Source organism: Lepidothrix coronata, unplaced genomic scaffold (assembly GCF_001604755.1).
Source record: "Lepidothrix coronata isolate B3197 unplaced genomic scaffold, Lepidothrix_coronata-1.0 Scaffold126, whole genome shotgun sequence".
In the NCBI taxonomy this organism is placed as follows: domain Eukaryota; kingdom Metazoa; phylum Chordata; class Aves; order Passeriformes; family Pipridae; genus Lepidothrix; species Lepidothrix coronata.
The window spans coordinates 2,640,868-2,663,838 of NW_016690306.1; the positions used below are offsets into that span (position 1 = coordinate 2,640,868).

General features: G+C 45.5%; 1 long non-coding RNA gene across 1 annotated transcript; it reads right to left on the reverse strand.

The window, feature by feature from the left end:
• Nucleotides 1–6,532: 6,532 nt before the first annotated feature.
• On the reverse strand, nucleotides 6,533–19,307 carry LOC108502954. The gene is made up of 3 exons (XR_001876669.1): nucleotides 19,194–19,307; nucleotides 7,462–7,666; nucleotides 6,533–6,875 (listed from the first exon to the last, which is right to left on the reverse strand). It is a non-coding gene; the product is annotated as an uncharacterized LOC108502954 (long non-coding RNA).
• Between the last annotated feature and the right edge of the window lie 3,664 nt (nucleotides 19,308–22,971).

Below are 22,971 nucleotides of genomic sequence, written 5' to 3' on the forward strand. Positions count from 1 at the left end.
GGGAGCGGTGCCCGGAAAGGTGCCGGACGCGGCGATGCGGGAGCGACCAGCAGGGCTGCGGGCGCCGCTCCGCGCTATTTATGCGGCGGTGGCGGGCGCGTGTTGCCGGAAGCGGGGGCCGGCCCCGCCTCCCGCACGTGGCCGTGTTTATCGGCGCCGGCCCCGCCCACAGCCCGCGCCGCGGGGCTGGTGGGGGCGTGGCCTTAACACAGGAGGCGTGACCTGAACACAGGGGGCGTGGTCTGGTCGCTGGGGGCGTGAGATGGCTGGCGGCCGAGAGCTTCTCTCCAAATTACGAGTGTGTGCTGAATTTGTGTACTGTGCGTGACAGCTCTCGTGTGTGTCTGCCTTGTGTACATAAAACATTAAATGTAGAACACCAACATGCATAAAAATAATGTTTTATGCGTGTTTTGATGCCGTATATAGCTCCCATGTTTGATTTATTGACACAAACAATAGAAATATTTATACAGGCATGGTTTTGTTGGCTTTTGAATATATTTTAGATATCTGTGTATTGCAATGTTATATAATACAATAAGACAATGTAATACAATATAATAAAATATTATAATATAATAGTGTAATAATAATATATGCGTTGCAAAGTTATCATTATAGAAACATATAGAATTGAATCCTGCCCTGCAGAGTGGGTTAAGCCAGGCAGATCCGTGTCACTGAAAATACCGTCATCCTTTTAAAGAGGATCATTTGGCAACTCTGAAGCGCAGTTGGGTTCAGCCTGCAGGAGCAGATGAAGAGAGAACTGAGTGCTAGAGAATGCAGACACAGGGATTGATTTCTCCTGCCTCTTTTAAAAGCCATCAATTTAGAACATTGTGAAAACAGATAGAATACATGAAATAATGTTACATGTGGTTCTATATGGAGAACACTATATATATATAAAATATTATCAATAGAATGTTTTTAAAGTGTATGCTTTGTATGTGTATATTTTATACTAGTGTAATGTTTTATGTATATTATTTTTTGTATCTATGCTTTATGTATGGTTTTATATTTAATCCTATTTATTTTCATATTTTATAGATAAATATGTATGAATGAAAGATATATAAATATATATAAGACAATATTACATATGAAAATATATGTGTTGTATACACATAGTGCATGCACTGGCACTTGTTAGTAAAACTGTTCTATATTGAACATTAAAAACATGGGGTTTTTGCATCGAAGCCCAGGTTGAGGGGGTACATCCCCAGCCAGGAATGCACTATGGGTCATTTAATAAATATAGGATGTTTTCTACTAGGATTACGACATGTTTGCCCTTTGCTGTGGTGTACGTACCTCAATATGCGGATTTTCTTATTGCAAAGTCAACATTACTTGGGGACACCGTGCATGGGGTATCCCTGGGTGTCTGGGAGCAGCTCCAGTCCCACAGGAGGGGGTGGATGGCTGTCAGGACAGGCAGCCAGCGGCATTGCCTGGCCTCGGCTTGGGGCTGGGGGCTGCAGAGAAGAGACGTGGCGAGGGGCCTTCTGCGGGGCCAGGGGGATAAGCTGTCCTAATCCGGGTCATGCTGCCAGCCGTTCCCTGTCTGTGCCGCCGGCTGCCACGGGGCATTCGGCAACATCTGGCACTTGCAAGTGACAGTGCTATGTATTCACCCTCAAAAAAACCAACAACAAAACAAAACCTAATGAAAACAAGCACTGGAGGTGCAGGGAAGGCTCCCGGTGGCAACACTACCGGGACGGAGTGGGAGCCCTGCAGGCAGGAGAGCTGCAGGGGCGGTGTCTGCAGATGGTGAGAGCTCCACACCAGGAGCTCTGGTCTGCCCCTGGCCGCCCCATCTCTATTTCCTGCCGTGGCTCCCCTCTGTGGGTGTTACACAGGGTCAGCAGGAGGAAGGGAGAGTGAAAACCCACTGGCTAAAAGCTGCCATATGTGAAGGGTTCTTGCAGCCCCTGGGGACAGAAAGTGCTTGAGAGCGATGGTGAGCCACAGTGCATGCAAAAATTAAAATCCAGATACAAGGACACTGGGGCTGAGGTCTCCTCCCAAGCCACCCCTACAGGATGGCTGTCTCACCTTCTCTTACAAGCAGTGACAGCTATTTTTTGAGTGTCAGGAGACACTGTTTGATTTGCAAGAATGCTTTGAGCTGCGAAATCATCTCTGGTGTGTTTCTTCTGCAGTTTAAGTGCCCTGTGCCTTCAACAAGCGAACATCTTTCAACAGCAGCACTGCAGGTGAACCACCGTCCGCACATCAGGAGGCTCCAGAGGGAACCAGGTCTGCAGCAGTGGAGCTGCTTGGGGTGAGGCAACTCCCAGCAGCATCAATGAGCTCAGTGTGTCCCTGAACAGCTGTAGTCGCCTGTCACCCACATCCTGCCCTGCAGAGTGGGTTAAGCCAGTCAGATCCATGTCACTGAAAATACCTTCATCCTTTTAATGAGGATCACTCAGCAACTCTGAACTGCAGTTGGGTTTGGTCTGCAATAGGGGATGAAGAGAGAACTGAGTGCTAGGAAAGGCAGACACAGGGACTGATTTCTCCTTTCTCTTTTAAAAGCTGTCATGATCTGTCATGATAACCCACAATCACTGTCAGACCTTGTGAGAAGCCAGGGAGCTGCCAGTGGGCTGCAGTAGGTGGTCACCTGCTGACTGAAAGCACTGTGTCAGACCATAAGGCAGCAAGAGCCGTGGGTTCAGCTGAGCTCGTGGCATGTTAAAACCTTTGGAGATTTTAACAGGCAGCAGGACAGCTGCCACCATTGACACTGTAGCACAGCCTGAATCAAAGCTAAAAAAATTTTAGGACTGAGAAAAAAACAACAAAAAAACCAAGAGTGAAGCTCATGGCACAGAAACACAGGTGCAGAGCCAGGGTAAGCCAGGCTGGACCAGCTGCAGGAACTGACATTTTAGAAATGGTGGTACAGAGAGAAATCAGAGCTACTGCTCCAGAGCGTGGACCCTTTCCCCAGAGACCAAAATAGATCTGCTTGTGGCCCAGCTGCTCAGCTCCTACTGGCTACTGGTGCAGTAGCAATGGTCTGCACGCAGTAGGTCACGGGCAGCTTTTTTGAGGTCTTCTCCCACAGGTGCTTCCACATTGGGGTGTTGTGGGGCAGCAGCCTCCTTCCTTTGCTTCAGCCTTTACTTTGCAGGTACCACAAGTGCTTAAACTCTGCCTTCTGTCCTTCACAGCCAACTGGTATGCAGGGGTTAACAAAGCAGGGACAAACCCATTCAAATGCCTGGGAAGGTGCAGGGATTTGCAAAGGAACCATGGAGGCATTGGATTTGTTTTTGTCCAAAGCTGGTACATCTGTAATCAATTGTGGCTCCGTGTTTACAGATCTGGGAATTGGCAGCGGAGAGGTTAAAAGTGGCATGTTTAGCTGTGAAAGGAGAATGTTCCCCTCCCTACAGCTGGCCCGGTGTGTGCATGTGTTGCACAGACATCAAAACAGCCTCTTATGCACCCTCCTGGAGCTGCAGGACACAAGCCACCTGCCCAACCTTGAATCCCTTCAAAGCTGGGCTTTTCATGGCAAAGAATGAATTTTATCTCAGGACACACAGGAACAGCTGAGGGTGGCTCTTCCATTGCCCAGTGCTGGTTGGAGCCAGGGGGGATTTGCCACAGCACAGTTTCAGAGGGAAAAACTGTGTTTTTGGGACAAACTGAGTACCCAGTGACATTGCAAAGTGGCCACAGGTGCAGCGGGGAGAGGACACAGTTCTGGTGCTGCCACTCTGCATGGAGGGTGGTAGGACTTTATTCCAGCAATGTCTTGATTTCAACCTGTGAACGTTCACAGTCAGCACACACAGATACTACATGTAAAAGCTAACACTGGAAATCAGCTTTAGTAGTGAAAATGAAGCTGTGGGTGAAGGGCCCTGCGCTGGGCAAAACCCAGAAGCACTGGTTTACAGAAAGGCAATGCGTGATGTCGTGACGTGACTCTCTTGGGTTTGCACAGGTCATCAGGAGAATTATAGATGTGGTCATTGCATTGCCAATGTCTGCATTTCCCACACAAGGATAAAGACAGAAACACTCTTTCAGAGCAGACTCTGGGCAGCAAACCCTCATTTGGCACATCTTTTAGGATCCTGCCCGTGTCACATTCTCAGGCCATCCCGGATGTCCATCTGATGGGAAGAGGCGAGGAGCCCATGTTTGGCTGTGTCAGCCTGTGCTTTCAAACCTCAGAAGCATACATGTTCCTCTTATCTAAAAAATAATCCAGATGATAGATATTTCCTTAGGGAGACAGACCTGGTAGCCTGGTAGCCTCCATGCCCCTGTCATCCCCGACTAGGCATGCCAGTGGCAGAGTTAGCGTGCCGTGGCTCATGCCACTGCGGGAGGGTTTGCCATCTGCGAAAGCCACACAGTGATGATGAAGAGCATCTAACTTCGGGAACAGTGAGCCATGGTGTGGCCCAAGCTTTATTTTCCTACACCTCTATTCCTTGAAAGCAGCGACTCACTGAGCAAGAGCAAATGCCAGAAATAAGATTGACTCACTGGCCAGTGTGTTCCAGGGATACTTTAGGGGAGCTGGTTTTACTCTGGGACTCTCTGGATGCTCACAGGTGTCCTGTGAAGCCTTCTTTCAAAAAATTCCATAGCTCTACTCTGGATCAGGCCTTCCTTGAGCCATGGGAATGGGAGGGGACCCTCCTGCCCCTGCCCATCAGCCTCCTGGTGACTACATGGTAGATGTGGGTCCCTCCAGGCAGCCAATAGTGGATCCCTTTGGAATCCTCCTAGAAGAAGGATGTCACACAGACACCAGTGACATATATGACTCTCACCATGGACTCCTGAACTGTGCATTATCGCAGCCTGGGCAGACCACAGGTCTAACAGCAACAACAGCAGCACTTGGCGATGTATGCTGTTCTCATCTTCAAAGCATTAGCTGGTGGGAATTAATCCTCATACCAAGCAGGCAAGTCTCATGACTGTCACTCCACAGAGAAGCAGAGTAAATGATGTGATGAAGGGTCAATCAGGTCACAGCTGCAATGAAATCACGGCAGTTCCTGCCTGCCCATCCTGTGACCATTAGACCTTATGTACTCATCCAGGAGGCAGCTGGCATGCAAGGAGGTGCAGGAGCCAGCCTCTCCTCTGGAGGCAAGTCATGCATGGGAAGGTGCTGGGCCATGACTCACCTTTGGAAGCAGGTTCTAGTGCTGTGTGAGGTCAAAGAGTTGCTGGGTGCATCCTCTAATGACTCACTCTCACGGTCTGGCAGTACAAGGGTACCCAGTAAAGGATGCTGAAGGGCTGAGGGAAGCAGCTGCAGGCCAGGTTGGGTTACCAGACTTTTTCCTGGTTGCTTTGAAAGCCTGACCTTAAGTTTTTAACCCTCTGGATGGGATTTTGGCTGCTGATGTTGGGGTAAGAAGGCCATTTGTGTTAGTCATTAGTGTGGACTCGAGCCAGAAGACTGTCCCCAAAGGTCATTTGGTTTTGCCAGCTGCTGCTGTACCTTGGATGAGTTACTTGATCTTAGCAGGGAGAAGCTCTGTCCACACTGAAATGGGAGCCGTGCAGATCAGCAGCTTCTTGGGAATCGGAGGGAGAGGAATATAGTTTCCTGGGCAAATACCTGCAAATGGGTTTGTTGTAAAAATAAAAAAATATTTAGGAAAAGTAAAATGATGCCCTTGGATTTACCTCAGTTCACAGAAACACACCTCTATATGTGAGGTGATGTGCTTAGGACAGATAATAGAGATGAGAAAGCCACAACAGTACTGGCAGTTCCCTGTGCACAAAAGACAAACAGTGGGATGTTGTCTGCGAGCCAACTTCCACATACGTTGCACGCAATGGGACAGCCCATCCTCCCTCCTCCTCGTGCCATAGGTAGATCTAAGGAAGGCAGGAGGCTGGCAGCAAATTAATGTCAGCAAACCAATTGAGAAGAGGAGCAGCCCAAGGGAGTTGTATCTTGTCAAATTGGGAATCATTTCTTGCTTCTAGTAAATAAACTGTGCACAGTGTAGCTGACAACAGGGTTGGGGATATGATTTCATAGAAAATATATATTTTCCGTGTCAGAGGGCGTCTCTGCCTCCTGCCCACTGCATTAAGCCCAGGAATTTGCAGTCAGGAGTTAGTGCTGGACATTCAGTTCCACAACGGAGAAGAGCTGGAGTACAGAGCTACAGTGGGCATGAGGCCAGTGGCGCCTGAACCGGTTGTGGCAACAGTCCTGCAGGATGCAGGTTTCTCTGTGGGACAGCAATAAACCAAGCCAAGAGCTGGATCAGTGTCAGGGCCTCCCCGAGGTCCACAGCCATGTGTTGCTGCACCGCCAGTGCTGGGGAAAGCAGAAGGCACTGAATGCCACTAAGCACTGAAGGTATCACACCTGTGAAGATCAAGTCAGCAGTGGGGTTGCCTTGGCCTGGCTTTGTACTGCAGGTTATGGCTGACCTCCTAGAATAATCAGTGAGCTCCTGTAATTATCCTGGGACATCGTGTAGTGGCCATGTCTTTCATCTCTTCCATCCTCCTTGTGGCACATCACGGCTGTGGCTCTTAGAATAAGTCTGAAGTTTGTTCTTGGTGCTGCAGTGTTATCTGTGGCTTTTGTGGCCCCTGTGTAACAAGCATCACTACCTGGTTGCCTGCAGTCTCAGGGGACCTAGTTTGGTGACCCAAATTCTCCATTTTTTTCCCCACTTCTCTTGTTCTCTGGATGCCTGTTGCAGGGAGATGGTTAATGCCAGGCACTCCCTTTTGCAGCCTTGTTGCATCTTCATTTTCCCATCTCCTAAAGTGATTTGGAGCCTTCAGCGGTAGAAGGATCATGCAGTCCAAGGGCAAGCCTGCTGAAAGGACAGATGTCCCTGGAAGAGAAGGTAGGAACACAGATGGAGGGAATGGAGTGTGAATTTCTGCCCTTCTGTCCCTTCAGTAGCCTGCAGAAAGCAGCTGTTTCCACAATGTAAAAAGCCATCCCTGGGCAGGGCAGTTTCCAAAGGTGAGAGGTAGCCCCAGGCACGGTCTGGGAAGGTTCCAGAGGGTTACAGCCCTGCCCATCAGGCATGCTGCCCGCTCCAGGCCTCCATTCAATATGATGAGGGAGAAAATCTGAAGGTAACTCCTTGCTGTTTAACCACATATCACATCTACCCTCGCTCATGGGCTCTGAAGGGAGCTGTTTTTCTCACTGTGCAAATGCACATTTCATGGTCATGCTATGGGACACACTGCAGGGGAAGGAGCCTGATAAGTTGTTCCTGGCTAGATTTGAAGGTGCCCCTTAGCTGACCATTACAAGTTTCTAACCCAGAACTACCTGTTTTACAGAAAACTTGTTTTTCCGTATGTGAGAAAGCCCTCTCCTGCACCAGCAGCTGCTTTCCATGAAAGCCAGAGATTCAACTGCTCAGTCTCAATGAAGAGCCCACAGGAGTTTCTCAGGATGCTCACCTCTGTGTCTGCAGAGTCTGCCAGTCCATCCTGGGTCACTCTACAGTTTTCTTACCTCAGCACCACCCTGACAGCATCAGTGGGACACACTGAGCATCCCTATCTGACAGGGGGAATTGTCCAGATCTTGTAGGTGGCCAGTGCTCAGCGCAGTGATGGGAGCTTGTTGCAAAGGGCAGCAGGATGATCTGCTGTGTGAAACCTCCTGTGGAGAGAGGAGCATGGTTATTAGAGAGTTCCGATCCTCCACCCTGTTGGTAGGATACACAACTTTTCCTAAACACAGCCTGTCCAGCTGCATTCCTGAAGCATACATTCCTTGCCAGCGTAGCTCACCCAGAGTGTGGCCAGGAATAGCGCTGCAGCTTCGTGTGGGACCTCTCTCAAATACATCTTTAATTGAGTAGGTCCACTTGGCCCATGTGTTTGAACTCAGACTAGGAGAGAAGTATTGTAACTATTGGTCTTTTTGCCATTTTCTACCCAATGCCATCCATTCTTTATCCCTCACACCTATGACTTAAAAGCACCACCACTCTTTCAGCTTTGTTTTCTGTATCACTGCCCTCTATTGGGCTGCCCATTGGGTCAGCATGGGTGCCAGTGAGCAGGGACACTGGTGGAGCCACCTTCTTGAGTTAATATAGTTAAGGCTTGTTGTCATGCAGCCGGAGATACTAATTTGTCTCTTAAAACACATAGCTGAGATTCAGCTGGATATTCGTAGCCACAAAGAATGCTTTGCTGGAAAGACGGTTGCTGGCTTTCTGATTTTTATCATAAACCTTATGATAGCTGGCTTTCTTTTGACAGCACTAATATCTGAAGCATAGTTTTGGGGTGAGAAGCTCAGCTTTCAGTTTAAATCCAGAATGCACCTTTGGAGCCCTGACAGTTGCAGAGAAGCTACAAAGTGATTTCCAAGCATGCTCCTGTGACTCAGAAAATGCAAATTACCATGTGTTTTGGTTAAGAAGACAATCAAGAAGGAATATTTTATTTTTTAAGGCTATGTACTGGTCCTTGAGTACTTGGCACTGCCAATTTCAGGGAATGATGCCAGTGTACTAGGCCTTTTCGTTACAGAGAAGCTTATGCATAATTTTGAGAACCAGGACCACAGGGATTTATGTGTCCTGGAAAAGGTGAGAAACTCTTCCCTTCCCTTCTAGGGAGGTCTTAGAAGGGCACAGCTGCTCAGTGGGCCACCTCTCATGCCCAGGGCCTTTTAGAGGAGCAGATAGGAGGCATCATACCAGGTTGGCTCCTTTCCCTTGTTCTGCCTGTCACTGCCCATAGGCAACCTTAATGCCGGCACTCTTAATCTGAATACATACAAGTAAGATATTTTTATAATCCTTTTCTTTTTCTATCAACAGTTGCATGGAAACTGAACTTTGTCATATCAGACCTGCTGCTGAAGGCCACCGCATATCTGAGTTTCCCCTTCGAGTAGATATTAGAGACATAACTTAGGGGCTTTGGCTTCATCTCTCTTCAGCTTGGTATTGCTCCAGTAGAGGCAAACACTTTGTGGCTCAGTCATAACAGTTTTTAATCCACTTTTTTGTGCTTGCCTGTGCTGTGTGCAGACTTAACCACAGTGGTCAGTTCTTGCTTTCAACTTCCCCCTTGGTGCCTTGTGTTGTTTACATGACGTGTAGTGTTCTGCAATCATCAGATAAACAGAAATAAAAATCAGTGTTGGTTTGCTTTATAAGAGTAACCCCTGGAGTCAACAGCCATTCACTGCTTGTAACCTTTAAATCTCGCACCAAGAAGTGACTTTACAGAAGAAATAAATAGAATATTGACTTAGGGTTCCCATGTGTTTTCACATGAAAGCATTAAAAATCTAAACGCAGCATGAGAATGAAGCAATAAAGCATCTGGACTTTCTTGGCCAGGCATGGAGTGGAGTGTGCCTGATTTTTCCAGGAAGAAAGTGAATTTGCAGAGAAAGTGCCAAGGAGTCACAGCAGTATCACTACTATTACAAGCAGGGATTTTTCAGCACATGCTATGCTATAAATGATGATGGGTGGCTACTGCATTTTTGGGATCTCTTAGTCTTTCTGCAAGCAATGGGAACTCAGCTTCTAAAATATCCTGGAAAAGGGGAGGCAGCCTGGAAATAGCCTAAGAGAGATACTCTCCAAGATGTTTTTCATCAGTCCAGAGTTGGTAGCTGCAAGGAGAGGGCACAACACTGGTACCTGCAACAGGAGGAATGAATTCAGAGTAAGTCTATATTTCTTTGGCCGCAGCTACATCTTTTCCAAGATTTAGCTGGGAAAGAGGCAGTCTTCTACTTGTAAAATAGAAGGAAGATCTAAGTAGTACCAGATCTATCTTTATAAATACATATCTAGCATCTTGATTTTTAAATTTTAAAATGTAGTTAAAACAGCAGGAAATAACTGCTGCTTTGAGGGTCTTCCCATTCAGAAGACAAGTCCTGTCTCTTACTCACTGCAATTACACAGCCTAGTGCTGAGTTGCTCATCTCAACACTTGGCTGATGGACAGAAGCATTTTTTAGAGAGTATTACAAGGTCCTTTCCCAAAGCCTGAGGAACAAGCCGTGACAATATCTAAGAGTCAGAAAAAGACCCCTTTATACTTTGACAGGGGTTTGGGTGGTTGAGGTTGAGGCAAAAAGTAATTAATCCCAGACATAATAAAATTGGCATATGGTACTGCAGGACCCTGAATAACTCAGCAAACTCAGCAGGTCATAATTCAGAAGAAGTCCAAGCAGGCCACCTGCGTGGCTGCAACATCAATTTTAGGGTTTTTTTTTTGGCAAGAGCTGGTGTGCATGAAGAGCCTCTGAGCTCTGCAAAAGCAGTTAGGTGCTCTACCCAGCCACTGTAAATCAATCCTAAAGGGAAAAAAAAAGTTACCTGTCATCCTTCCTTGGCTCACGGTAAGATATGTGAGCTGCCACATTACAGCTAAAGGCCAGTTCAGGAGAAAATTTTGTCCTACTGATCCAAAATGCATCACCTGTCCCAGGAGAGAACTTTTCTTCTGTTTTTTTTTGGTAGCCAAGATGCACACTTGCCTGGGTTTAACAAGTCCCTGGGCACGAGGAGAGCTGCAGGAACACCCTGGCTCCTTGCTCCTCGCGTGCACCAGCTATGGGGCCATGCAATCAGCCTCCCACAGGGTACACAAGGTCAGGTTACCTCGGTTCCACTGGAGTCAGAAGTGTGCTCTGGGACAGTTACCCTGACTCAGCTCACAGGCAGGAAATTGTTAAATTACAGTAATTGACTGCAAGAACAAGTTTATCAGCTGAGTCTGTTCCAGCCTATTCTTTAGGTTGCAGGTCCCTGGGAGCAGGATTTACTTTTTTTCTCAGAGCTGTATTCTCTCATGTATTCTCTCATGTATTCTCTCATTCCCACCCATATTGCATCAAAAAAAGGTGAGTGCTTCTAAGTTTGTACTTAATTTTAAGGTTCTTCTGCTCTAACTCACCAGGTGTTTGCCCGGGCTAGGTGGGACACAGTAACTGTATCCATCTAATAGTGCAAAACAGTCTTCTGTTGCCAGGACAGCTAATTTGGCATCTGCATCTGCTGTTGGCGACTTTCCCACTGATAATAGTGCAGCAGGTTCTGTTCTTAAATTTGCAGTTTGTGTCCCTAAGGAATATTCTTGCTTGAAACTCTATGGTGGTTCCAATGAGGCTTTTTGCTGACGGCTGTAGTACCTTTCTTCCAGCCCTGCTCTCTGGACGCAGAGCTGCTGGTAAAGAGAAAAGATTTCCCAGCAGATACTGTGCTGTGCATTAGAGGGTGTTGAGCACTGTGCAGTGTATGCTGACTTTTAAAGTGTGACCACTGTAAGTACACCAGCTGAAGCACAGGGAAGGAAAACACTTCTAGATCCAAGTTTAGTGATCAGATATTCCATTAAGCATGAAACTCGTGTAAGCACTTAACAGCGTTCATCTTTTGGTTGAACATCCAACATTCAACATGCAGCAAAATTAATTTCAGGTAATACAATAGAGGTTAACTTAATGGAGAAAAAGCCTGGAAAGCTTTTTTGGAAGGGGATGTGTTGTGTATAGCTATATATCAATATCCATTATGGGAAGGACATTAGCTCTGTTGTGGGAGGGTAATGACAGACACGTGGGCCCTAACGGAGGTCTCATCATGTGTCTGTGGAAAATACGAATCATCCGAGGCAGCATGCGTAGCGTAGGAGAATTAGGAAATCTTGAAGAGGTGACAGCTGATTAAACAGCTGAAGTTTTAGATCTGTAAGCTATTTGAAACGCAGAGATACATCATAAGACAGCTACCTTAAACTGCCTGAATCCATTTTTTTTCCCCTGTTCCCAGGCACTGCTGTTTACCTTGTACAAAGCTGTTACTGTTCAGCCTGTGCAGAAACGGCCTTTGTCGTCATATTGGAGTCTGACTCCTCCAGCTAAATTAGATCATTGTAGCAGTGTAGACAATATACAACTGTGCAAGCCAGAATGCAAATTTATTACTTTTCCTATACAACTAATTTCACAATATCTTTGGGACAAGCCTGCTGTCTTTTGAATAGAACATTTAAGCTGAAGGAAGAAAGGGGAGGTAAATTTAACTTAAAATCTTTGGACACAAGATCAGCCCCAAAGTGTTCGTGTAATCAGAGTCGGAAACCACCTTATCTTCTGGTGTGGTTTCACTGTAGCTGAAGTTTTAAAAAATGGCTGATACCATAAGAACAGTTTATCCCTTTTCACCCTTCCCCAGTGCTGGGATTTTGCAAGATTACAGTCAAATGTATTTCTCAAGAAAAGTCAGCTGGGGATACCACTCAACTCCCTTATCTTGATGGACCTTCAAAGCCATTTCCCATCCCAATACCCAGTCTTATCTGGATATAAACAGATATGCTCAGTGCATCTCTGGGCCATCTTCCCTGCTTGGTCACACTCTGTGATCATCAGATGTTTCAGCATTAGTTGGTGTGAAAGCAAAATGTCTGAAAGATTGTAGGCTGTAAAGAAGGGACAAAATGCAAAGCACAGATGGATGCTATTCCCAGAGTGGAAGGGAATGCGTTGGGGGGGTAATTCGTACTCCATGTTGATCCTTCTTTACTGGGGTGTATGGGGTCTGGATGGATCTTCCTGAGGGAGCCTTGGGTAAAGACTCGAGGATTTAGAGGACGTCAGCTGTGCCATGAATTTGCCATCGCACACTGTTAGAAAATTCACAGTCCCTCCAGAAAGAGGAATCCATTTTCTCTCCCTCTGGGGGCTGATGTATGGAGAGCAGAGCATTACTGCTCTGATCTGACTGGCTAAGCTGACATAATAGGCTTCAAATCAATAAGTCCAAGGCAGACAGTAATTGCAGTAACATGGACATAGTGGTGAAAGCACAGATCGCCACAGGTAATTCCAACTGTGAAGAAGGGCATTGTCTCTTGTTGTGCTCCTCACCACATAGGACTCCATTTTATAATTTAAAACTATAGCTTGATTGGCACCACAGATCAGAACCAACAGATGAAATGAAACCTGATAGCCCCTCCCTGAAATTTAAAATAGTATTCCAAAAATATCCCCCTGTTCCCCAGGCATGGATAGCACAAAGGGCAGAAGAGGACATCGCCTCCCAAATTCTCGCTTTCCCCCAGCTGTAGCCCATGCATTGTCAATACAGCTCAGCAGGCAAAGTGTCTGGCTGCAATGTTTCCAGCAGGAAAAGGTTAAATTCAAGTGTATGACGTTTTTTCATGAAATGTGTGATTTCCAGGCAAACTCTTGTGTTTAGAAACACCAAGGGTTTGCTACTTACGGTGATGTTACCTCACTGTGCCCCAGGAGATGGGATTTTTGTTTCTCTGTTTTTTTATCCTTTTCTATTGGATGACCTTCTGAGCCACTGAAAGCCTTCTGTGGTGCACCAGCATCAGTGACTCATAACATTTTCCTTCTCTGGGAGGACAACTTCAGTGCTTCCTGGGGGTTTTGGTCTTTACTAGTGAAATGGCTCATACAGTTGGCAGCATAAAATGTGTTAACAACAGGTTCCACGATGTTTAACAGGGATACAAAAAGGTAGCACTAGAATTATGCCTCTTCACATGTAAACCTAATTTTCTGACCAACCACATGTGTGGTTTTAATTTACTTTATCCTGTACAGGCTATCAGCAGCAGTCAGTCTGTATGTTTTTTCCCCTAGAAGAAGCCACACAGAGGTGACACAGGATCAGGGCTGGGACAAACTAACCTGATGTAAAGGACATTCAAAACAACAAAAAAAATGAACCTGCACATAAAAGCTTTAAGTGGTGTAACCAATTCCTGCAAATAAACAGTATCAGTCAGACCATTGTTCTGGTTTGCTGGACTAACAGAGGAGGCTAAAAACTCAAGCTGGCAGATACCAGATTTTTGGCCCCAAATGTAGTTCTTGGACTAAAATCCAAGAGTAAAGTATAGCTCCGAAGGCAGGAGCTTATCCAGTAACTAATTGATTCACTCTTCTGGGAAGATGTCGCTTTTACCAGTGAACCAGAAGGACACCTTTTCTCAGAAAGCACTGCTGAGAACTTCAGAAGCATTATCTTATGAACAGTGTTCATCTCCCTGACATGTTGGACAAAAATACTCTGTCCAGAATAATAAAGTAATTGTCTGTAATTTAGCATATTAAGCAATCTGGGCTCAAAAGCTATCAGACAGTTCCTGGGAGGACTTAGCCCCTAGTATAGACAAATATGGCATCTGTTTTTAGTGGTTAGGTAGTACTAGAACTGCTCCCTCTTGAGGAATATACAACATTATCCCAAGCACAGAATCAGCATAGATCCACCAAGACCGCTATTTGGAATGCAGAAGAATCCTGCTGGTCCTCCATTACATGTTCCAGCTAATGTTCTTCTCCTCCCAGATAAAATGCCCTGCTGATCTAATGGTAGAATTTGGCTCTCAAAGCTAGAAAACTCCAACTGTAGCCAAAGTAATATCCTAAAATAGAAATAAAAATGAGAAACCAGGAATGTTTTCCTCTTTCAAAAGTTTCAGCAGGAAGCTAGCAGCGAGAAACCACTGAAGTGGCTCTCTCCCAGCTACCTCTCCCAATCTGGTCGTTGCCTGAAGTGCTCAAAAGATCCTCATCCTAAGGTCCAAAGGCACCTTTCATGCCTGTGTCTCTGGTATGACTGGAAACCATCTTAAATTAATTGAGCTCAGGATTTGGTCTTTCTGTATGAATCAGTTTTAGGGAAGCTGACAGCTACAAATCCCTGTGTTTTTGTTCTGATGAAAACAGCTCAAAGATCTAAATTTAACAGTTGATTTCACAATGCTCATTTTTGACAGTAAGTAAAATCACTCTGGAAAAATAGCTTATAATAGGAAGAGATATATTCTTTGGATGCTGGAAAAGCAAACCTAAAAAAGCAAACAGGACAAATTTATCCTCATTCACAACTCTGATTGCTTTCTACTATCTGCTTGGGATCTTTGAATAAATACTGTGAATAAAAATGATGCTAGTTACAGAATAGATTCATAACTCCTGACCCCATTTCAGAGGAAGATATAGCACATATCTGTGGTGTTCGGGTCACGGGAAACAACGCCTGCAGATTGAATCTGTGTTGTGAATGTTTTTTTCACATGAAGAAAACATACAGAGTATTTCCCAAGATGAAAAAGACTCTTCTTCATGCACACAGTCATTCTGATGAATTTCTCCTTGTAGACAAATTATCCCTATCACTTACCCTACGGTCACTTCACTACACTTTAACAATGTAAAGAGACTACAGAGTGGATGTAAGTATAATTTATAGTTGAGGAATGGCATAAATCACCTGCACATTATGAGAAAATTTATTGTAAATGAGACTAGGGCCTCTACAGTGAAAATCTGCTCCGAAGAGTGACAAATAGCATCTTCTACTCAGCACTTTGCATTTGAAACTGCTTTCAAATAAGCCAGGATGGATTCCAGAGGATAACCTGCATCCTACTCCTCCTTGTGCCTTGTCAGCATTTCACCAGGTTCTAGATGTGTAAATTCATAGAAGAGAGGAAGATGTGCATGTGCCCTTGGAAACACGATTTTATTGGGAACATCCTGAACCTCAGATGCCAGTGGCATTCATCAGTCCAGCACTTAGGAAAAAAGTCACTGTACTTATAAACTGAACTCAGTAGAGACTGGCTACTGTGGGAAATTACACAAAGGCTTTTATAATACAGTGTACCATGTCACAGCCCACCCCTAAACCAGGAGGCATGGAGAGCAGACCCATTATGGCTCAAGGCCTGCCTTTCGCCATGTCCTACTGATCCAGGGGGTGACAAGTGTCCCTCTGCCTGTGCAGGTGCACATCTGCATGAACACCTCTGAGGAACCAGTTGGGAAATGGGTGCCAAGGGCACAGCTATGGCCCAGGCTGCCATCCTGGGATGAGTCCTGGGCCAAGTCCTAGGCCTCTGCTGTCCTGGATTTTCCAGTGTGTCTCCCAGGCTGATAGGATGTTCAAGCATGCAGGGGCAGCTGAGTCATCCTTGTCTTGTGGTGGTTGTCCCAAAACCATCTGCCCAATCCAGTGGGGAGTGACACCTGCTGTCCATCACCTCTGTGAGCACCTTCCCTCCTGGAGAAGCTCCTCCTGCTTTGCCCGGGAGAGCTGCTGGAAGGAGGGTTGGCACTGGAACACCTGCTGTGACGTGGCAGGGAGCTGGGTGCGGCCAGACAAGCCACAGTCATGGCAGGAGAATGTGAGATGCCTCCCTGGGCTTTGAGGTTGCCTGTGGGCAGGCTTGGTGCTGTGCTGCTGCACAGTTGCACAATGCCACAGATTGCTCTGCCTGCACATGACAGGTGAGCAGGCTCTGTGTCATGTGGCTGCTCCTCAGACATTGGTGTGGCCCGTCCGGAGGAGCGATGGGCTGGTGTCAAGCATGATGCCTGGATGGATGGACCATGAGACCTACCTGGGTTTCCAGATCTGCTCTCTCACTGCAACCAGCTCCCTGGAAGAGCCAGGGCTTGATAAGCTTCTCTAGAAGGTGGTGAAAGGGACTGATGCTTGCCCAGTGGTCAGATCTGCAGTTCACCAGCAGTCCCACTCGTTGTTTCTGTGCTCCATCCTGCCCCTTCACATCCCATTTCTGCTTTCTGTCCTCAAGAACATGCGCAGCAATAAAAATAACTCTTTTTACATTGCTCCTTGACCTGAACTATGCCATTCCATTGGACCTTTGGTTCAGAACAGACTGCAGCTTCTCTAGTCTGCCTTGTGGCTGCCTTGAATGTCAGCCTACTTATCCTGGCTTGGCTCAAACCTGGCTTTGCTCTTTGGGTTTGACTCTGCCTTGCCCTGCTCATGCTTGCCTAAGAGGAGAAGGTCTTTCTCTGTTGGGCCTTGTCTCTTTCCTTGGGGGACAAATTCTTCCCACTCTGAAGGACATGGTGTCTGCCTTGAAGAACCCACAGGCTCAGGTCTGAGTTCCAGCCATCAGCAACCCAAGGCTGTCATGGATTGTGGATTTATAGGCCCTGGGAGTCTGGAAACACTTGACAGTGGAGCTGTTGTTTTGGGTGTTTCTCAGCCCATGTTGCCATGCTAGAGCTATAGTTTGATTCCTCCGAGCAGTCTGAGGTGAGGCTGTTAATGAAAAATTTAAAATATAATACAGCATGAGAGTATGAGAACTGGTTTTGATGACAAAGGCCAGCTCATCAGCAGAGTTAATCAGTTCAGCATCAGTTTAGCATCAGGAGGCTGATTTGCACCACGCAAAGGATTTGGCCTCAGTGCCTGGTCCATATTATTTTACAGCAGATAATGAATGCAGCATGTCATGCTTGCTTTTCCTACCCTTCTCTGAAGCTGAAATGTTACTGACCTGAAAATATTTTCCCACTATTAAACTTTCAGTCAGGACATAAGTCCTTTTAAAGATGTTGAACACCACATGATGCCTTCTCCTTGTGTGGGAACAGCTCTGCTGTACCAAGGGGAGGTGTGATCTTGACTTACGGGATAGAGATTCCTTGTGGCACTGACTCATACGCTGTGCATTTGTGCTCATTTTCACATCTTCCTCCTGATCCTGTTTTAGGCTGCATTTCCATTACTCCTCCACCCTGGGGGAGGAATCCTCAGCCAACACAGCTCTAACCCGGAAACCACAGGGGATGAAAAGACCTTTCATAGCGATAATGATGCCATGTTCCTCTCCTCTGCAGCTGCATTTTGAAAACAAAAGATCCGGAGGCAAAGTCACCACCCACAAGCAGAATTTGCAGCTCTGCAGCCATCGGGGACTGGTGCAAATGCGCCTGATGCAGATGCCAGAGAACATACTTCCCATTGACACCAGGGAACAACAAGAACTGAAACTATAACCTAATCTAGGGTGAGAACAATGTCTACTTTTGCATATTTAGCAAGGACAGGCTTAGGCCATGAGCTGAGAATTAGCTTTGCCCACACCCTAAAATCTTCACATATATATAATCAGCTGTTTAAGTAAAGACTATATAGTGTCTCCAAAATAAGGTGGTGGATGCACTTCTATTTTGTTGCCCCTCAGCAGATACCCATACCTGTGCACATTCTAGTTCCAGTGACCATGAAAGGGTTCCCATGAAACAGATAGGAAGACACTTGGAAGTACCTCCAGTAGTTTGGGGAGTCTGTTGTTCAACGCAAAGTGTAGAAGAACAGTGTAGAAGACCATGCACTGATGACCTCTTTTTACTGCAGCCTATTGTTAGGCCAGGTTTAGCTGTGTGCTCTGGGCTGAAGTTCTCCTTGGGATTTGCTTTTTCAGCATGGATAGCACTTTTGAATTGGCAAAAGGTAGGTGATTGACAGAGGACAGAAGGCCTGATTTCATCAAGACTTTGGCATGCCACTTGCTGGAAAATCTATTCCAATAAGTACCATCCAGAGTTATTAAATGCGGCACTGAAAGGTGAATAAAGTCACTGCCAAGGAACTGCCACTCTGGACTCGTTTGCTCTCTGGTCGTACAGGCAGCCCTGAGGTTAGTCATCAATGGGAAAAGGTCAGTGGGACTAGGGAGGGTCTGGCTACATCTTTTGAAAGCCCTGGGCACGTGGCAGCAATGTAATCCTGTAAGCTTAGTACATAAAAATACAGCTCTACCTTCTCTTGGACAGGCTCAAGAACATGAATTGGAGGTAAGCTGTGACCTAAAGCTGGATAGTATTTCAGTGCACATTATGTGCCAGTGCCCACATGAGGGATAAGATGATGGAGAACTAAGATCTTTGTCCACGTGAGACACTGAGATGTCTATGGGAAGTCTCCCTGAGCTTCGCCAGAAACTGTTTCAAACCTTGTACTAATTGTTTTCTTCTTGACCTGCTATGAGTTTACTCCCATAGCTGCCGGGGCTTGATAATCTTCTCTGGATCACAGTGCTCTGCTTGGATTTCTGTCACCGCCTCTGTGTGACCTGTCCTCTGCTGGGCAGAAACTTGCAGGGTCACATGAGGTGCCTCTGCTGAGCTGGAAACATGGGAATGTGTTATTTCTTCTGAGTTGAGTGGGCCCCTAAAATAAGAACCTCATTTCAAATAGCATTTGACACAGCAGAATGTATTTGTTTTTTCCAGCATACAAGGTAGAGAGCTATTTTTTATCCAGCATGGAAAGGAAACAGGAGAACTGAGACAGCAACACCCACACATATGAAGGTATTTAAGCACTCACTGGGATCCGTGCATCGTGGCCAGGCTGTTTGTTGATAGTCAGGCACAGTCTGGGACAGCAGGTGCCTAAATCCTGTGTTTCCAAAGTCCTAAGGTACAGCCTTTATCGCAGGGTTGGGTTTCTCCACAGCTCCTTGCAGGACCAATTATAGGAAAGGGCTGATGCCCTTTGGTATATATTGGTCCTGATGTGCTGGTTCCTCTGTTTATTTTCCATGGTGCCCCATCCCTGCAGATGCTTTTCCACCCCATGTTGTGCAGGTGCCTCAGCAGAGGTTGCTCTCAGCACCCAGCTCCACTCGTCCCTCATGGATGCCACAGAGGAACCACCTGTTACTCTAAATCTGGCAGCATTTCCTCATCTCCCCTGCATCCCCATTTCAACTTCTGTAACTACATCTGTGTGACCTGTTTTCCTCTGCTATGTAGCAACTTGGGCAGTCACATGGGGATATATGGGGTCACTCGTACTCCCTTGACCCTGTAAATGTAGAAGGGTTAGTTTATTTCCAGAAAGTATGGTTTACATATGGTTTTCTTTTCATTATTTTAGATGTCAACTAGAAGGGCTCTGCTTGTTCCCTTCAGCAACAGCAAGTAAATACCTGACCTATTTAGAAAAACTTAACACTAGAGACCTGAAGAAATCTCTGGATGCAAGATGCATGCTGAACTGTGTGTGACCCTCTCTGGAGAAACATTAGCTTAATATATTAGTAAATGTTTTTTAGTGAAGATAAAAGAATATTAGAGAAAATATACAAGGCTTGAGGTCCAAGTTCCCTGTGCAGTCCATTTCCCATTGAAATCAAATGGCCAAAATGAAGAGGTCAGCAGAAGTTTGCTTGAATTCTGATTGAGGAAAACAAGGAAAGCTCTTTGCTCACTCCAGGCAGTGCTATTATCAAGAGGATCTCATCATAAAGACCAAGGCCAGAATTTTCAAAGGCAGTTAATTGGTTTGCTAGCCTCTGCTGAGTGGAGCCGCTTTTGGGAACGTGTGAGAAACAGTGGAGCACCAAGGAGCCCCATTCTAGTCCTGGGAGACTTAGCCAATGCCACAAGGCTCTTCGAAGCATTTGACCCATCTACTGTCAGAACAAGGTCCAGGCCGAAAATTAGAGAATTCTGACTTGCATAAGTGCAGATGAATGTCCTGGGTTGCCAGCTTGGGCATCTTCATGCCATGTCCCCTTTTGTACTGAGACAGACATGCAGAGGCCGAAGAACGGAGATGTCTCATGTTAACTTTAAGATTTCAGAATAAGCTGAGCTTACCAAGACAGGTGGTAAGTGCAGGGACCCAAAGAGTCATGCTTGGAAGATAAGATTGAAGGACTCCTGCAGTTCACAAATGCTACTTGGGAACCGGATAGTCAAGTACTGCCAGTTCCTAGGATCAGCTTAAAGTTAATAAGAGTGATGGCAGGTGCCCAAACATCCTTGCAATCCTACATTTGCAGAGATATTTTCATCACAGAGCAGACAAAATAAAATGGTTTTTAAAAACAACACACCCGCAGGTCTCTGTCCTTGCCACTGGGTATATGAAACTTAAACTAAGAATAAAAAAATCCTAACAAAAAAAGGGAATAGATTCATATAAATAATGTAATTGGAGAAGCTTGAAAGTAGCAAGAATGTGTGAGACTGATGCATTTTTATCCTTTTAAAATAAAACAGATGCTGAGGGGACATTGTAAGAAGACGTCTCAGAAAGACTGGTGTAAAAACATTGAAAGAGCTGAAAAACTTGGTTTTTCCAGGAGAACAAGAAAGGACCTGGTCCTACAGACCTTGGATGTAGAAATGAATGTAATGTATGTATGTAATTGCATATACATTATGTTATGAAAATGCCACGAGCGCATGGAGTGCTCTATATATTATTACTCTGAATTTGGAAAAAAGTTTCAGATGACCTCAAAGGAATGATTTTCAAATCTTCAAGCTTACTTGGGAGATTGCCTCCAAGCAGAAGAGCCTTTGCTTAAGTGAAAGCATCACTAGTCCATGGGCACAATCCACCTGCAAACCATGCTAGTGTTTGTGTCGTTTTCATAAGACCCTGTTTTCCCAGTGAGTCTATATAACTCCATAGTCAATCCATCCTTGGTTTCTATGGAAAGCAGTGTAAATCCCCCCGATTTTAGGAAAAGGAAGTGGGGGCTAACTTCAGCCTTTTTGTCTTTTTTTTTGGGGGGTAGGGATAGCCTCAGTCAAAATCTGTCCCATATTCATTTTATAAGTTTTTGCACTTATCCAGATGATTACTAGTTCATTTAAGATCATAATTATGTTAATTTAAGAACACTGTTTCTATAGGTGCGGTTACTTCCTGAAGTGCAAGTAGCTGCAGTGGGACTGTAAAAAAACAATCTGTGGCAATTCACAAAAGGCAGTGTTTTTTAGGCTTTAGTGGATTCATCTAGAATACTCTTAAGGAGTTGGTATCATTGCTATTTTAATGACGTGGCATTGGAGACATAAAAGAAATAATGTTTTATCCACAATCACTCAGCAAGTCCCATCCTTTCTCACTTCCTGATGATGCCACATAACTGCACTGCTGATGCCCACTGGCAAACTGACTCTCATGTTCACCACTAGTGATAACCAAGGGGGTTTCCTGGAGGGTTTTCTTTAGGTAAAATTCTAAATTGGCTTTGAGTTGATTCTGCTGCGAGACGTAATCCACAGACACAGAAAGGTGACATGACCAGAATGAGAAGTGGTGTGAGCTACCGCAGAACTATAAGGCTAGTAGTTTACAATTTGTCTGTTCAAGTATTTCATGTTATTAGAAGAGCAAAATGTTGTCCCTTTTTTAATTATATGAAGCATTATATTTGACTAAAGGAGAAGTAAGACAAGAAATGATGAATAGAAATTCTCCTGAAAAGAAGGGACTTTTTTGCCCATGGATGCACATCCATTCTATCTCTCCCAGGTTCCCCCTTCAAATGCACTTCTGTGGATTCCACCTATGCACCAGGCGGGGAGATCAAGGTCTGGCTCCAGAGGGATGCTTTGTACTGTCCTGAAAGCATAACTTAATCCTGTGAGTGGATAAAAACAAAGCACTGAGGATAATGCACTCTTGAGTTTCTGGCTCCTTTGACTCCATCCCTGTCTTGGACAAACTTCCTCTCATCTCCACAGAGTTATCTGAGTACAGGTCTCAGTATTCTCCTTCCTAGAGTTTATTATGAATTTATTAAAAAAAACCCCACATAATCCCTTCAGCTATGAAAATTACCCTCATTTGTCTACAAATAGGCTTAACCTCTTAAACTGTGTCAGATGCTGCAGATTCACCAATTTGATCTAGATCTTCAGATCTTCTCTGCTACTACAGCTCCAGGGCAAATGACTCATGCTGTTTGCAAGTGCCACATCCCACTGAGGCTGGCAAAACCACTGTTCTGCTATCAGTGTGTCTGCAGGTTTCTACTAAAGCCTGGGCAGGGATTTTCTCCTGATCAAGCTGAGCTCATCAACATTCTGCAGCCATAAAGCAGTATGCTGTACTTACATGAAAATCCATGTATTTGCATCAGTCCAGCCATAAATTAGCAGAGGAGAATGTGTTCTAGCATCAAACAAATATGATAAAGGCAAAATCCTATTGATCCATGTAATCATTTCCCCTGCTACATTTCCCTTCACCTGTGGCAATCCTAGGAAGGTTGGTCTGCACTACCTATCACCTTACCTTGGAAATTGCTTTGGAAATATGAAAGGGAAATGCCAAAGAATTTTCAGACAATCTAAATGGT